This window comes from Dermacentor variabilis, chromosome 11 (assembly GCF_050947875.1).
Source record: "Dermacentor variabilis isolate Ectoservices chromosome 11, ASM5094787v1, whole genome shotgun sequence".
Classification (NCBI taxonomy): Eukaryota; Metazoa; Arthropoda; class Arachnida; order Ixodida; family Ixodidae; genus Dermacentor; species Dermacentor variabilis.
In genome coordinates this window covers 81265570-81281397 of record NC_134578.1, presented here as the reverse complement: position 1 = coordinate 81281397, position 15828 = coordinate 81265570, and the positions used below count along the sequence as shown (strand labels likewise).

At 45.9% G+C, this 15828-nt stretch overlaps 1 long non-coding RNA gene across 1 annotated transcript; it reads right to left on the bottom strand.

Annotated features, from left to right (window-relative positions):
• Positions 1–990: 990 nt before the first annotated feature.
• LOC142564637 (uncharacterized) lies at positions 991–15164 on the bottom strand. Its single transcript, XR_012824638.1, has 3 exons — positions 15097–15164; positions 6022–6117; positions 991–1329 (listed from the first exon to the last, which is right to left on the bottom strand). It is a non-coding gene; the product is annotated as an uncharacterized LOC142564637 (long non-coding RNA).
• Between the last annotated feature and the right edge of the window lie 664 nt (positions 15165–15828).

Below are 15828 nucleotides of genomic sequence, written 5' to 3'. Positions count from 1 at the left end.
TAACCACACTTTTTATGGTAGGAAGGAAAGGTACCGGACAGCAAAACCTAAATAAGACACTATGTGGACAAAATATGACGATTACCAAACACAACCCAATGCATCGAGCAAGTTGAAAAATACAGAAGAAGTGTGTTAGAAAAATGGTGCTTCCCGAAAGAAAAGACACTGCTGATATTTTGTCAAGTGCCAGTGGAGATAACTATTGACCACATAAAACACCTTAGTCTTCCGAGTGCACATGCCCTCCAAAATTGTGAGAAAGTTTAAGTCGTGATGCGAAGCACACAGCCTCCAGGTTCCAATTACTTGGCATAAAAACTGCTTGTATGACATCCGGCACAAATATTTTTTTTAAGAATCGCGTGGTTCTGCCGTTTGTACAGGTAGCTTCATTCTGGCAACACAATAAACACTTATGCAGATCCAACGTACGCATTGGAATATATTCGAAGGGAAGCTTTCACGAAGGAGTTAATCAAATGCTGCAAATTTTACCTATTCCACTCCTGCGTGTTTGGCGTCAAGGAGACTGACGCTCGTATGTGATTTCGCGCACCGGTTGCACACGATGTGACAAATTTCATGTAGGCTCATGTTTCTCCCTCTCCTCAGATGTATTATAAATGTAATAGCCACTTCCTGGCCAGTACCCTACTGTGGGAATGTGCCATCGTTACAGTTGCCACAGTTAGCCTTGGCACGATATTTACCTCCCGCGTCTTAGTATGCGAGAGAAGTACACGTGCTGTTGTGGCAAAAACTCGGCCACTATCTCTAGCGCATCGGCTTACTGCACTGGGTGGTGGGGGAGGGGGAGGTGGGTCAATGTTACAATTCCGCTGCCGAACACGTCTCACTTTATTGAAGGGAGTGCAAATTTGCTCGTCGAGAACCCGACCGGCGACCGACCGACCGACCCAGGCGAAACCATAGAATGGTCGACAGAGAAAGTGTCGCTTCAAAAACTGTCCCGGTCGAAAAGGTGAAGCGGCGATAGACGATGTTGATTTTGTTGAATATATTTATTCAAGAAGTATGTCGAGCTAAAGGAGACCAGGAGCTCCAATGATGTACATATGTTAATAAGAATTCGAAAATTATCACATGACAGTCAAGGAACCGACTGTAGTGTTTATGCAGCTGTGTGGCCTCGGTGCTCTTCTCGTCATTTGTTGTTGCATACATATATTCACTAGCGACGTCTTCTTCCCTCATTTTTATCGCACTGTTCATTTGTTGCACAATGAGTCATGAATGCTTGCTTGCATTTTTTGTGCATAAAGGTGGCTGTACTAGCGGCAACCCAGGCGGTGCATAAACCCTTATCTAAGGGGAAAAAAAGAAAGAGAACATATGAAAATTGGAGATTCGGCAACGATACACAGGTGACAATATACGCAAACGCATTTTTATGAATATATATATATATATATATATATATATATATATATATATATATATATATATATATATATATATATATATATATATATATAATTGCGGTTTGTCAAAGGCTCTCCACCCGCCATGGTTGTTCAGTGGCTATGGTGTTGGGCTACAGAGCACGAGGTCACGGGATTGAATCCCGGCCACGGCGGCCGCATTTCAATGGGGGCGAAATGCGAGAACACCCGTGTACTTAGATTTAGGTGCGCGTTAAAGAACCCCAGGTGGTCTAAATTTCCGGAGTCCTCCACTACGGCGTGCCTCATAAACAGAAAGTGGTTTTGGCACGTAAAATCCCATAATTTTATTTGTAAAGGTTATCCTTACTTATAGCAAATAAAGTGAGTTACATTTTTACCCACTTTATAGTCGGTAAGCTAGTTACATCCTTCTAAACGTGAGATAATCAATTCCTAATTTAAGTTGTAACTAAGCAATAAAACAAGCGCAATGTAAATAATTAGGTTGCTTCAGGCGTTTCAAATGCACTTCAATTTAAGAAAAGAATATGCTGGTCAATTTCACTCTTGTAACTTATGAAAAAGAAAGGCGACTGCATGTCGAAGTCTAATACTTAAAAGGTAGAAGAGCATATACGCGTGTTTTTATATTATGGGGAAATTGTTTGGCCCACGTACATTGATGAAACACGCTATCAATGTTCGCTCAAGGCATTGTTTATTGTAACAACAGCTCAGGGACTTACTCTGTGGTAAGATAGTAGTACTGCTACCTGAGGAAGCCCGCGACATGTGGCGTCCAGGAAACAACAACCTCATGTATCCACCGCATGATACCCACGCAACACATTTACTAAACATTTACGTCTAAGGCTAAACGAGTACCTGCAATTCTTTAAATTTTCTGCTTTATTTTTTCGCTCAATACAACTTACTATGGCACCTATCAGGAACATGTTAGGCATACAATAACTCCTTTTTTTTTCGTAATATCTATCGTGCTTCCGCAAGTGGGTTACATATTTGCCAAAAGCATAGGACCAAATCAGCACACGGCCATAGCTCAACATATGGGGGTTGACTGGCTTCTTACTGCCTCTTGACTTCTGAAGCATCCGAAGAGCCAGTACTTGAAAACTGGCCTATTTAAACAAGTTTTTTGCGTGACACCGTGGCCGCCAGTCACATACGCTGTAGGTGCGAGTGAAAGTTTGTGAGGGTGCGCTGAGCATGTTAGCTTGATCTCGTAGGGTACGCGCCGTCTTCCGCCGCGCGCGCAATGCATCGGGAGCGGGGGGGTTGTTCTACTCCGACGATGGCTGCGTATGGCGCAACGGAGCGCGGCCGCGTGGGCCCTATCTTTCTTGAAAGCGATATGCGATGTGTAGAGAATCTAGGAGCACAGAGGGCTGATAGCTTCGTGTGCGCTGTGTCTGACAGTAGCAGTAAATTAAGTCTACATAGTAAGCATGTGCGTATCGAAGGTAGTTTCTGACCGCAGGTTACCAAACCGATACTTTATCCGCCATCTAGGAAGAGAACCCGATCCGGAAAGCTTGAGGAGGAAGCGTTCGAAACCGTTCCGACAACAGGTTAAGCCCAGTGTTGTGGGAATTCTACGACCATGCATGTCGCTAAATTGACAACGTAGAACGGCTCCTCTTGCGTCAGTTCAATGCAGCGCGCCGATTGTTGCGTGAAGAACAGTCACGTGACTCACTGCGAAGGTGAGCCGAGGATGATGGCTTTATCTCTCGCGCGCAATTGAAGAAGAGGCGACGAAGCACGCCGTCTTCCACCACACGTAAGGCGCCGGAGGGGCGTCGGGTGATCGGAGTATTTGGCCTCCGCACCCAGCGAACTTGCGAGAGTGGTTAGCCTTACTTTAGAAACCCTCGTGTTTGACTGAGCTTTTCATATGCGTAGTGTCCGTGTGCCGATTTAATACTTTCTTTTTGTGTCGTAACGAAATGCCTTGATTAAATCATCTTCACCGCGTCACGCTCCTTGCAACGTGCCGATCCAAACCTTCACACAAGGTAAATCCAATCGGGAAGATTTATGGGTTGCTTCAGCTTCGAGAACAACGCCATCAAAGGAGCAGCCAATGTTCATTGTGATTCCGCCTAATTTTTTCAACAAGACGACGTTTTATGTGTTGAGGCAGAGAAGTAACTGGAACGCCAATATATTTTGTTCAACACTTTGGCAATGAATATCGCAATACTAGTGTCATGTAGAGAATTTTTTTCAAGTGGGCGATCATTGTGAACACACCGGCTAATCTTAAGTTTGTCGTACGGATGGCGCGAAAGGGGCGTTCCCGAGGCGGAGCGTTGGCACTGCTCTGGGTGCGGACGTCAAGGGGAACAGAGCTTTGTATAGGGGCTTCGAGCAATGCTAAGAACTTTTATATATTCAAGCTACATTTAGTTAATTTTGCTAAGCGACCCGAGTCGAATGTATTCTGTAGCAGTGATGGGAAGGGCCACACCTGTGATGCAATGAAGCTAGCAGGCACACGGCCGCTGGCGAGGCACAAACAGACGAATGCCAGTAGCCTTGGCTGACCCACCAGATAGTCGCAGATACACGGTCCTAGCAGAGGTCTTACCACACAGAGGAGCATAAGCATACGCATTTGGGATGGTTGGTTCATGACCCGAACGAAAAACGAGCGCATTGTTCAGGGCGTAAGAAAGGTACAGCAGTGTGATGATGTGGATAGTGGCGTGTGGCGGTGACAATACCAGCTTGGAATGATGATTGTGTTGTGGCAACAACAAGAAGATAATTGGTGATGGTGATTGCGGAAGAAGACCACGTGCCACCAACAAGTGAGCGGCGCGCAGTGCGTGAGAGCGAGGGAAAGTCTCGTACGGCAGTTGGTAGAACGGCGGTTCAAGGCTCGATGACCGGCGACCGGGTGTCCTGCTACTGTGCGGACCTGGTCGCAGATCTGCTCGTGGCTGGGCTCTCCTGCGTACCAGCGGGCTGCTGTTGTAGCGGCTTGGTGCAGTGCTTCCTGCTGGGCACCGGGGCGTCTGAGCTACCTGTCTGCCGACCGAGCACGACGTTCTAGCTGCCGAGGCCTTACAGGCCAGGCGTTACGGGCCAGCTACAGCAGTGGCCTGGTGTTCTGCTGTTCCCCTGCTTCCACGTCGCGACAAGGTCGGTGTGATGATGATGGCGCAAGACGTGGCCGTCGCAAGCAACGCACCAGCTGTCTTCAAGTGTCACACGACAAAGCGACGCACTATGCAACGACAACCGTCATGGTCACCGCAACGACGACGCACACCAGCGAGTCGTGATGCATGAGTGCTAGGCACAGCCTTAACTAGAAGGACAAACGACTTCCGAATTGTAGCCCGCGTGCATGGAAATCGCGTGTATCGAGTTGGTGTGTCTGTATAAAGTCTGTGTTGCATATATAAAGCTCCCGTCTGCCGTGTCGTTATTAAAAAGATCCTGGACCCAACGGAAACAGCAAGTTTGTTTCCATCACAAGCACCTTCGTTTTTCCCTTCTGAGATCCTTACATTGAGCTGGTTTTCACGAGAACGAAGAGGAGGATGGTGACAGTGCCTGATTTGCGTGGAGGTAGCGCAAGTAGTGTACTTTAGTGTTGTTGAGGTAAAATTGTCTCTTCAAATGATAAAACCGTATGGCAGAGTAGCTCTATGAAACTTCTTTTGGATGGACTTCCGCGGTTGATTGCGAGCACAGCTTTTCGCGTCCTGCTGTATCGAATCCTACAGTGCCGGGCGAATGGGATTCCAGACATAACACAGTGTACTAGGGTGCGAGTGGCTGAAGAAATAGTCAGCCCAGGACGTGGCTATCAGAGTATTGCGAGCAGGCCCTCTGGTAGCTATCGCTGTGCGTTATGCAGCAGTGGATGTGCCACACTGTGGAAAAGGTGGCTGTCGATCTGGGAGAATCACAGGCAGGATGATCGATGGAGAACCATTAGAGGCCTAACATCCATGACGCCTCACCAGGGATGGGTGCACCATGGTCACGCTGGCTGTGGCTGAGTCGATGCACTGACTTGCCATGTGGCAGCCACATTGGCCAACCAACCCAACCAACCACATTGGTTGCGACATTGGTCGGCCGACCAATATTGTCAATCAGTGCGTGCAACCCCGAGAAGGAGCGAAGGTGCTCTCGGATTGAAGTTGAATTGGCCAACCATGGTACCATGGGTCACAGGCGCAGGAGGCGAAGGCGGCAGCTTAGGCCAACTGCTGTAGCCTGGTCTAAGACAGGCTCCTAGCCTGTGACTTTCTTCGCCTTCGTCATCTAGGCTGTGCTTAATGTCCACGCCCCAGTGACTATAGCTACAGAGAAGTTCATGTGGAAGTTCAGAAGGTGGCCCTTGGTGTGCGCTCCTGAATATGCTGGAAGGATTTTCAATGTTATAAGCACAGTTGGCGAACTGCTCACATTTCTCGGTATCTATACATTTAAACGGGAGGGACTGGAGTGATGATCTACTGGGCGTAATGGCGGAAAAACACTGGAATGTGGAAAATCTATATAGAAGACAAGTAGTCCAGTCTATTACAGTGTAGAAGCGTTCCATTTTAGGTTAGCGCGTACTTACAGTTTCCTGAGACAGGTCCACGCAAGAGAATGCATGTTGGGGAAACATACAAAATATGATAAGTCCCTTGAATAAGGTCTACAAACTGATTATTGGCTGAAAAGAGAAATGAAGAGTTGCAGATAAAAAATAGCTGCGATACATCACAAGGTATTATCATAAGAATGGGCTTATTTATATTCACTTCAGGACTAATGTCTCTTCCAGCGACCTTGAATTACCCTTCATGTACCAGCTTAGTCCGCCTTATTCCTGCATATTTCACAATTTGATCACAACACCTATAGTTTACTGCAGTCCTCGACAGCGCTTCCTTCTTTTGGCATCCATTCTGTAACTCAACTCCAGTAGACCACCACTTATCTGCCGTACGCATTATCTGAGCCCAGCTACTCCATTTCTTCATCTTATGCCAACTAGAACATAGGCTACTACCGTTTGGCCACCCCTGGCTGCCTCTGCTGTCTTCTTGTCTCTTTGGGTTTCCTTTCTAACATTTTCCTTTCTATCGCTCATTTTGCGTGGTCCTTAACTTTTTCGCAAGCTTCTTTGTTAACTTCCAAGTTTTGACTCCATATGCTAGTACTGGCAGAACGTAATGCTTACACAGCCTTCATTTCAAGGATAGTGGTAAGGTGCAAGTCAGGACATGGTAATGCGTGCCGTATGCGCTCCAATACATTGCCCTTTTGTGAATTTGCCTGTCATGATCAGGTTCCTCTCTAAGTAATGGTCTTGATAAACATACTCTTGCAACGATTCTCGAGACTGCCAGTCATGAATTCTCGTGCTATTCAAAGGCTATTGAACATTACTCAAGGTAGAAAACGCCATATAAAATTGCTGTTTGTACCAGTGATAAGATGATAAGAATAACACAAGTATTGTCTTAGCATTGTTTTAGAATTTGTCTGGAGTCACTTTCCTGCAAATGCACGTACATCATACTTAATACTTATTGCGGGGAATCACTTTATTTGAAGGAGGGGAAATTACCCCTTTATAGAAATACATAAATTCTGACACTGTGGTACAGAAGTCACACAAACAGGAATACAATGTTCTGGAAAGGCTGGCCAATGGCTCAATAGGTGGACCTATAGCAAAGGCGGCCTTGTCATCCTCGTTGGGTTAATTTTAACAGGTAAGTAATGTGACGTTACGTGCGGGCATTGACGGCGATGGCTGGCTGTGAAGGAAGAGACTGCAAAAAAATTTTTTCAGAGCATCCTTTCAGAGCATCCAAAACGTTTCAGAGCATCCTTGTGGGAAGGACGGAGTTGGAAGGTGAGGGGAGAGAGCGGGGGAGTGGGGAAGCAGCACGAAAAAGAAATGACGGAGATAGTGGCCCGGGCAGGTTGCTGGGGTAGTTAGGGGACGGGGAAACATTCAGAGAACTGGACATAAACAGTGGGTGTCGTAGGCGGCGTGTGTTTGTGGTTTTAGGGTAATGGTCCTATTAGCCGGTCAACACGGGAGCAACAAAGGGACATAAGTTGCAAGAATTACTTCAGTGGCATAGTAGGCAGTGAGTTGGGAAAATTTTGAAGCCATTAAGACGGCATAAAGTCTGTGGGAAACAGCGGGGGTTGGTGGCTAGGGAGTAGCTTGGTATTTAAAAGGAGGTTAACCTCAGACGTAGGCGCCATCGCCGTAGTCACCACCCTAAAACAATGCTTGAACTTGTGCGTCCGTATATCAGGCTGCCATATTAAAGAAACACCTAACGGCTCCTGCAGGACAAAGCTGGACACAACAGTGTATAAGGAACAAGAAAACACTTGAAAGGGGAGTACATGACATGATTTGGTCCATGTAGCGCTAACTATTGTTACGTATAAAGATGCAGGGGAATGAATATCTACAGGTATAGTTACAAGCACATATGCATGTAGCCATGCGACGAACCAACAAATCGCGCCAGGTTATAACGTCATCCTCATCGTCTCTTTAATCATGACAGGCCTGCTGTTGGTCAATGAAATAACTGTTCCGTATTAGTATTAAAAGCAACTTTGTTCTGAAGCTATGCAGGTAAAATCGATGATGTACTAATAGAACTAGGAATGTTCCAAACTTGTGAAGCCACTGCATGCATTCATAGCTGCCTGGGACTGTATTCTACTTAGCAAAAGATGGCGACGCATCCATCTTTTGCATATGATTGACGACGTTAATACGACTAGCATTATTTTTTTCGATGGATGTGCAATTGGTGATGACATGTTTCATATCTTATGAATGATGATGGTTAGGTCGGTTATTGTAATGATTATAATGATGGAAGTAACCAGACAAAGACAGAGTTGTGGTATGTGCACGTGCAGTGTTTAATGAAAGGGTTGGCATGGTATCTCTAATGGCCCTATGTATAATAATAATAATAATAATAATAATAATAATAATAATAATAATAATAATAATAATAATAATAATAATGGTGATCAGCCTCGTTATGCCCACTGAAGGGCAAAGGCCTCTCCCATACTTCTCGAACTACCCCGGTCATGTACTAATTGTGGCCATCTTTTCCCTGCAAACTTCTTAAATTCATCCACCCACCTAACTTTCTACCGCCCTCTGCTACGCTTCCCTTCCCTTGGAATCCGGCTACGTAACCCTTAGTGACCATCGGTTATCTTACTTCCTCATTACATGTCCTGCCCATGATCATTTTTTTTTCTGGATTTCAACAAAGATGTCATTAACTCGCGTTTGTTCTCACCCAATGTGCTCGTTTCTTATCCCTTAACCTTACAGCCATCACTTTTCTTTCCATAGCTCGTTGCATTGTCCTCAATTTAAGTAGAACCTTTTTCGTAAACCTCCAGGTTTCTGCCCCGTACGTGAGTACTGGTAAGACACAGCTATTATACACTTTTCTTCTGAGGGATAATGGCAACGTGCTGTTCATTATCTGAGAATGCCTGCCAAACGCACCCCAGCCCATTCTTATTCTACTGATTATTTCAGTCTCATGATCCGGATCTGCGGTCACTACCTGTCTCAAGTAGATATATTCCCTTACCACTTCCAGTGCCTCGCTACCTACCGTAAACTGCTGTTCTCTTCCTAGACTGTTGAACATTACTTTAGTTTTCTGCAGATAATTTTTAGACCCACCCCTCTGCTTTGTATCTCCAGGTCAGTGAGCGTGCATTGCAATCGGTCCCCTGAGTTACTAAGCAAGGCAATATCATCAGCGAATCGCAAGTTACTAAGGTATTCTCCATTAACTCTTATTCTCAATTCTTCCCAATACACGTCTCTGAATACCTCCTGTAAACACGCTGTGAATAGCATTGGAGAGATCGTATCTCCCTGCCTGACGCCTTTCTTTATTGGGATTTCGTTGCTTTCCTTATGGAGGACTGCTGTGTCTGTGGAGCCGCTGTAGATATTTTTCAGTATTTTTACATACGGCTCGTCTACACCCTGATTCCGTAATGCCTCCGTGACTGCTGAGTTTTCGACTGAATGAAACGTTCTCTCGTAATCAATGAAAGCTATATATACGGGTTGGTTATATTCCGCAAATTTCTCTATCACCTGATTGATAGTGTGAATATGGTCTATTGTTGAGTAGCCTTTACGAAATCCTGCATGGTCCTTTGGTTGACAGAAGTCTGAGGTCTTCCTAATTCTATTTGCGATTACCTTAGTAAATACTTTGTAGGCTACGGACAGTAAGCTGATTGGTCTATAATTTTTCAAGTATTTGGCGTCGCCTTTCTTATGGATTAGGATTATGTTAGCGTTCTTCCAAGATTACGGAACGCTCAATATCATGAGGCATTGTGTATACAAGGTGGCCAGTTTTTCTAGAACAATCTGCCCACCATCCTTCAACAAATCTGCTGTTACCTGATCCTCCCCTATGTATATTTTTCATTTTTATGTACACACACACATGTTTACCTATACAGGGTGTTTCACATAATTGAGCCAAGAATTTAAAAATAAAAGGCGCTTCAGAAGCGAATTAAATGCAGCGCATACTGTTCACAATAGCCTGTAGTAACTCAGACAATTTCTTGTTTTCTACATAACGCACTAATTAATTAGGTTATTTACCCAACTTTTTAATTATTGGCTCAGGACGCCAAGTATGACAGGCAGATTTGCAGAGCACCTTATACCCTTTGAGCACCTTTAGCGGTACACTCATCGCCTTGTCGAATTGGTCTCAATACCTCGCGCATAATATCGCATGATTGTGCCGCACTCCATTTCCGATGGTAGGGAATAGGTGACCGTACACAACCTGGGAATACAAGGCCGGCGGCGTTATTCGGTAGCATTGGACGTTGGCCCTATTCATCATTAGTTCAGGCTTCCAGGTAGGGGAACCTTTTGTGGACCCGTAAACAGTCGGTGTCAACGTTGTGTTGACTTCTGTGTAGGCGCTAATGGATGGGCGAGGTGGGCTCGTGGTGAAAGTTTCATTAATGCCCTTGACCGTGTTCAGACGTAACGGAGGCCTCCAGCGCCAAGAGATTGGACCTGAGGGTGACAAGCTGTGAGGTTTCCCGAAGCGTCGATGCTTGGTCGCGGCCTGGGGGATTGTTCTAGAAGTTATGGCTGATGTCACACTGCAGTACGAGGGCCCAGCCCTCACTTCGTTATGGCCTTCTGCCTGGTAATACACAGGCACACACACACACTGGTCGGCGCGCCCAAGCGACACGCCTACCGGACGCTATGATCCCAGCATCGCTTTTCAGAGGTCTACCTCTCTCTCTCTGTCGCTCCCTCTCTCTTTTTATTGTCCTGCTCAGCTCTTGGCAAAACAAAAATAGGCCATCTATCTCGATAACATCGATTGCAACACGTACAAAACGCGTTCCTAAGAAAAGACTCTAAGTTAGTTGCCTAAAATCCGCGGCTCAGAACGTCTGTAGTCGTATTATGGCTCCCTTTATTGTACTTGACCTCGCAGCTCTGTTCTTGCAAAATGAGACTCTATCTCAGCAGGCTCCCGTTTTCTCCCGACATTTGCTTCAGCCTTGCAAAAGGGAAATGGTCGCTGTCGACCGTGATATCGTGCCTTGAACAAAGCATCCTAGCTATTGAATGGCTCATACCGTGCACACTCCTTCTCCGAGGTGCTAAACTCCTCTTCTCGCGGTGTCAGTGTTTCAATGAAGTACAGCACGGGATGCTCTTCATCGTGTTCGTTAGCTGGGCAAGGATTACATCTAGACCGCGGTTGCTGGCGTCACGCAAGAGATTGCATTCTCCGCAAAAGTATGGCGAGACAAGTACAGGTCGTGAAGACAAAGCTTTCCTTTTGAACAATCAACATATTCCGAATGAGCTACGAAAGTCTTCCGCTCTCGTGCGAGTCACGAACTAATCATTTCCTTCTATTGTTCACTAGGACCAGAACTAACGAAAGAAAGCGCGTTAGGTAAATTACGCGCTTGAAATTACACGAAGATTCGAGCTCATTTCTAAATACCTCCACGCATGCTCAAAGTGATATGTAATTGCTGCCGCTTGATGAATACACTTGCGAAACACGCACCAACGCTAAATTTGCTTCTTTGTGTGCGAGCAAGACACGCCTTAAAGGAATGATGCAGACATTTTCTGAATTGTGCGGTTAACAACGGCGCCGCCTCTAAATAACGCGTTTTGCTTTGAAAGAATAATCTCAGGAGCTTCTTGAAAAGCCAACTGGTGCTCAAGCGTGCCACTGTAGGTTCCTAACAGATAACCTATAGACTTGGCGGTTGAAGCGTATCTCAACGTTTATGAGGGCGCAAGCCATGTCATTCTTTCAGAATATCAGTGAGCATCTAAATCAAACAATCTAAACAAAGCTTAGGGCTTGCTTATTAAAACGATCTCTAGTCAAAACAGAGCTCAAAACATTTAATCAAACTCTAAAAATAACGAAACAAAAACTGTGGTTTCTACAAAACCTGTATTGCCGTTATTAATTCTGAATAGTCTAAGCCGTGCTCGAGGCGGTGGCTGTCTTAAAGCTCTTGTCAAACTTGTCAAGCAAGGAATACAAAGGGTACGTAGGCCATTCCTTTCGCTGCAGACCCCCAATACCTTTCATAGTGCCATCCTGCCTTTTTGGTATTGCACTCGGAATGCACTGCCTGGTACGACCACGTTACGTCGCGTGACCGCCGCGCTTGCCCGTGTCATACAGGCTACACCTCGAAAAGAACTCAACGAGGGGCAACATTATTGCACCTTGGCTTTTGTCCTCCTCTGCACCGAACATCATTGTCTTCTCAACCTCTTCTAACGACTCGGACGCGCTCTGACTAGAAACATTCCAAACGACAAATGCGTCTTTGTAAATCTTTAATTGCCTTCCCCACAGGGTTTAGTCGCTTTCAATTTACTCGGCCGCGTGGCCTTCTCTGCCGCATTTCCGAATTTGCGACGCCTCTTTCTCGTAGCACTGTTACTGGTGCTCGTTTCCGCGTGCCTTTTCTTCCTCCCGTTGGCGGCTACTCAACCTGGCGAACTTCCTGTACTGATGCCTGGAAAATCGGAAAGATTTCCTCTTCTGGCTGAACTACGCCTTCAGACCTGGCTGTTTCATCCTCCTTTGGTGCACTTCGTTCATCGTTGTAACTTCTCTGCTGACCTGACCCGCGTGCTTTGGACCTCTTTAAAGCCGTGACCTGGGCTTCAGCAGATGTGCGCCCGCTTTTATTCAGTAGAGACTCTGAGCTGTTCGATAAAAGGTGATGGCATCTTTCCTGTAGCCCACTGAATACCACTGCTACTGTCTCGATATCTCCGGAAGGTCCCTCTGGGGAAAGCTTGTGCTTTGTGAGCAAACCCACCTTCACTGAGCTGTACACGCATGCCCTGGCTGCGCCCGGTCGGGCTACGACTTGCGAGGCTTCTCCCGGCAACAAATCAAGCAACGGCTCCGGCCGTGCATCCTGGTCAAATGATCGCTTCTCACAAATCCTTCAAAATTAATCAGGTGGAGACCGATGTCATCGACATGTTTTGTACGGCTGAAGCAAACTCGTCCTTTTCACATTTTCCGTTTGTGGCGGCGCCGCATCTGCCATGCGCGCTGATGTCGCTAGCTCTATAGTCTCATTTACGCGCCCTCAATTTCTACCTGGCACTTCTCGAGCTTACTTTCTGCCTGCCTTCGTTCCCTTTCGAGCTCAATTTGTTAGTGCCTTTGCTCGCGCTCCTTCTCTTCCTCTCTTTCTTTCCTGTCGCGACATATATTTTCCGAGGCATCCGTGAGCTCGTCCTCAATGAAACCCACTTCGTCTATCGCCATATAAGTTTTCGGCTTCCTCAACTTATGGTTAATATCCATACCGAGCTCTGCTGCCAAGAGCAACAGCTCTTCTTTCTTTAACACTGTGGTACCCATGCTTATGTGAGAGCTGACTACGACTTCCCCTGTATTGACCGCACAGCAGGTGGCGATCAATCACAGCTAACTGCCCAATAGTACCTTGTCGTTGTTGTCCGGAAAAACGTAGTCGCTCAAGTACTCATCCAACCTCGAGCTTGCGAAGGTCGTGTCTCATGGAGCCCCGTTCCCAGGACCGCCGATCTCAGATTGTGGAACTGCCTTCTGCTGCTTCTCCTTCAAGTTTCCTCTAGTCGTCCAAGACTCCACGCCGTTACTGTGACGGTTGTGCCTCCTTTAGCCACGAAGAGGAGGTCTGCCGATCCCGGATCCACAGAAGCCGCTTTTCCGTCCTTATTTTACCTCGAGCGTGCGAAGTTCGTGTCTCCCGGAATCTCGCTCGCAGGTCCGACGATCCCAGATCGTTGAAGAGTGCCTATTGTGGTCAGCCAGCCATCTTGTGGCGGCTCGAGGAGGTTTTGGGTCAGAAATCCACCAAGCCTATCTACGGATACGTCCGGTCATAGGAATAAAGGAAACGGGCTTTATTTTATATAAGTTACACGCCTCCTGTTACGCAAGCCCACTTTATGCAGGAGTCCGTTAAACGTCTGAGTTCACGTGAGTACACGCCCGCTATCTCTGCACGAACGGTCTTCGCTTTTAATAGCGTCGTCTCCTCTAGGCGACCTGACTAGGGAGTATGATGACTGAATTGCGGCCAATCACAATTGCCGAATCGGTCGCAACACCCCGCCCACGATATCGCATCGTTCTGACACACTCCCTCTCCGATGGGAGGGAATAGGTGACCGTACAGCAACCTGGCAATACAAGGTCGGCGCCGTTCTTCGAAAGGATTCGACATCGGCCCTATTCATCATTAGTTCAGGCTGAAGGCACTGGTAGGAGCAGTTTGTGGAGTTGCAAACAGTCGGTGTGAACGTTGCGTTGACTCCTGGATAGGCGCTGATGAATGGGCGGGTTTGCCTCGTGGCAAACGTCCCATTAATGTCCTCGGCCGTGTTGTGACGTAACAACGTTGCCATGTTCAGTTTCCAGTGGCGGCCTGTCCAGATTCGGAGATTCTTAGCATCTTCTGGCATGACGAACCTCTGACCGCAGCCTTGGTCAAGTGCTCCGCAGCCACTGGGGCTATTCAGGCTACCATTCGCGACATACGCTGCACATAGAAATGAAAAGGGAGTCTATCGGCGTCTTTAGAAAGTCAGTAGGCATAGCTGCTCTTTTAATTTTATTAACAGTGATACCAAGGAAACCCGAGCATTTTATCGGAATAACTATTACTTATAATTGGGCGGCCGTAACCCGGCCATATGAAAGTCCAAAAATGTATGCTAAATTCTCGCGAGGAAGAAAGCTGTGTTCCAAACGCAGGTATTTGCTTTAATGATAATATTTTTTGTAATCTGTTCGAGACTCGTAAAGAAGTTCTATGATTTATTTAACAACAACAAAACAAGCTTTCTGAAGTAAAGATTTTCTTAGACCCGGTGCATCAAAGACTTTTTTTATATTGCCTCTATGAATTGGGATCATGTGTGGCTTCATCATGAAAATGTGAGTGGGTATTCAAAGAGAATTGTATGTGACGAAGTCAGTGGAACTTCTTCGTTGGAGCAATGCTAAAATTATGTCAACAGAAACATGACTCGCGTAAAATTCTCGTAAAGCATGCAACAAGGTGTACCAGTTCTTACGCGTTGAAGTGACTGTAAGCGTCGCTATGCCACCAACTTCAAGCAGTTTTAAGATGACCTCAGCTTCACTGAAAAATAACACACAAGATATTTCGTAATTCGAAATAGCATAGCCACATGATACTTCGACTAAGAATCATAAATATCGGGAAATAATACACCGTGCGCATACATATACTTTCCGCCGTTCTCACTGCAGTCGTAGTGAGAACGGCTGTACAACAAGAAATATCAATCAATCAATCAATCAATCAATCAATCAATCAATCAATCAATCAATCAATCAATCAATCAATCAATCAATCAATCAATCAATCAATCAATCAATCTTATTTACCAGAAACAAAAGGAACTGGAGGGACACCCGGGCAAAAAGCTGTCGCAGCAGCGCGACGGAGGCCCAGGGTCCCTTACATGGCAGTAGCACTCACATGATATATACACTGAAGTCTTTATACACAACAAACATTAGACGTCGTACGTATGCATAAAAATGACATTTTACACTTGAATGCAATATCCTAAAGTCTCACTATAAAGAAAGAAAGTAGTCACGCAAGTTATTTTTATTTAGCGTAGCTGTGTGCTTATATTTGTTTAGTACAGTCGGTATATTATGTGTTAAGCACTGTAGGCTGTAATTGTTTCGAAACCATGGTATCTTCCACACCTCAGGGTTTCGTGTAGTATGTTTCGTGTTAGTAGAAAGTTCTAGCTGAGCAAGGGGTGTAA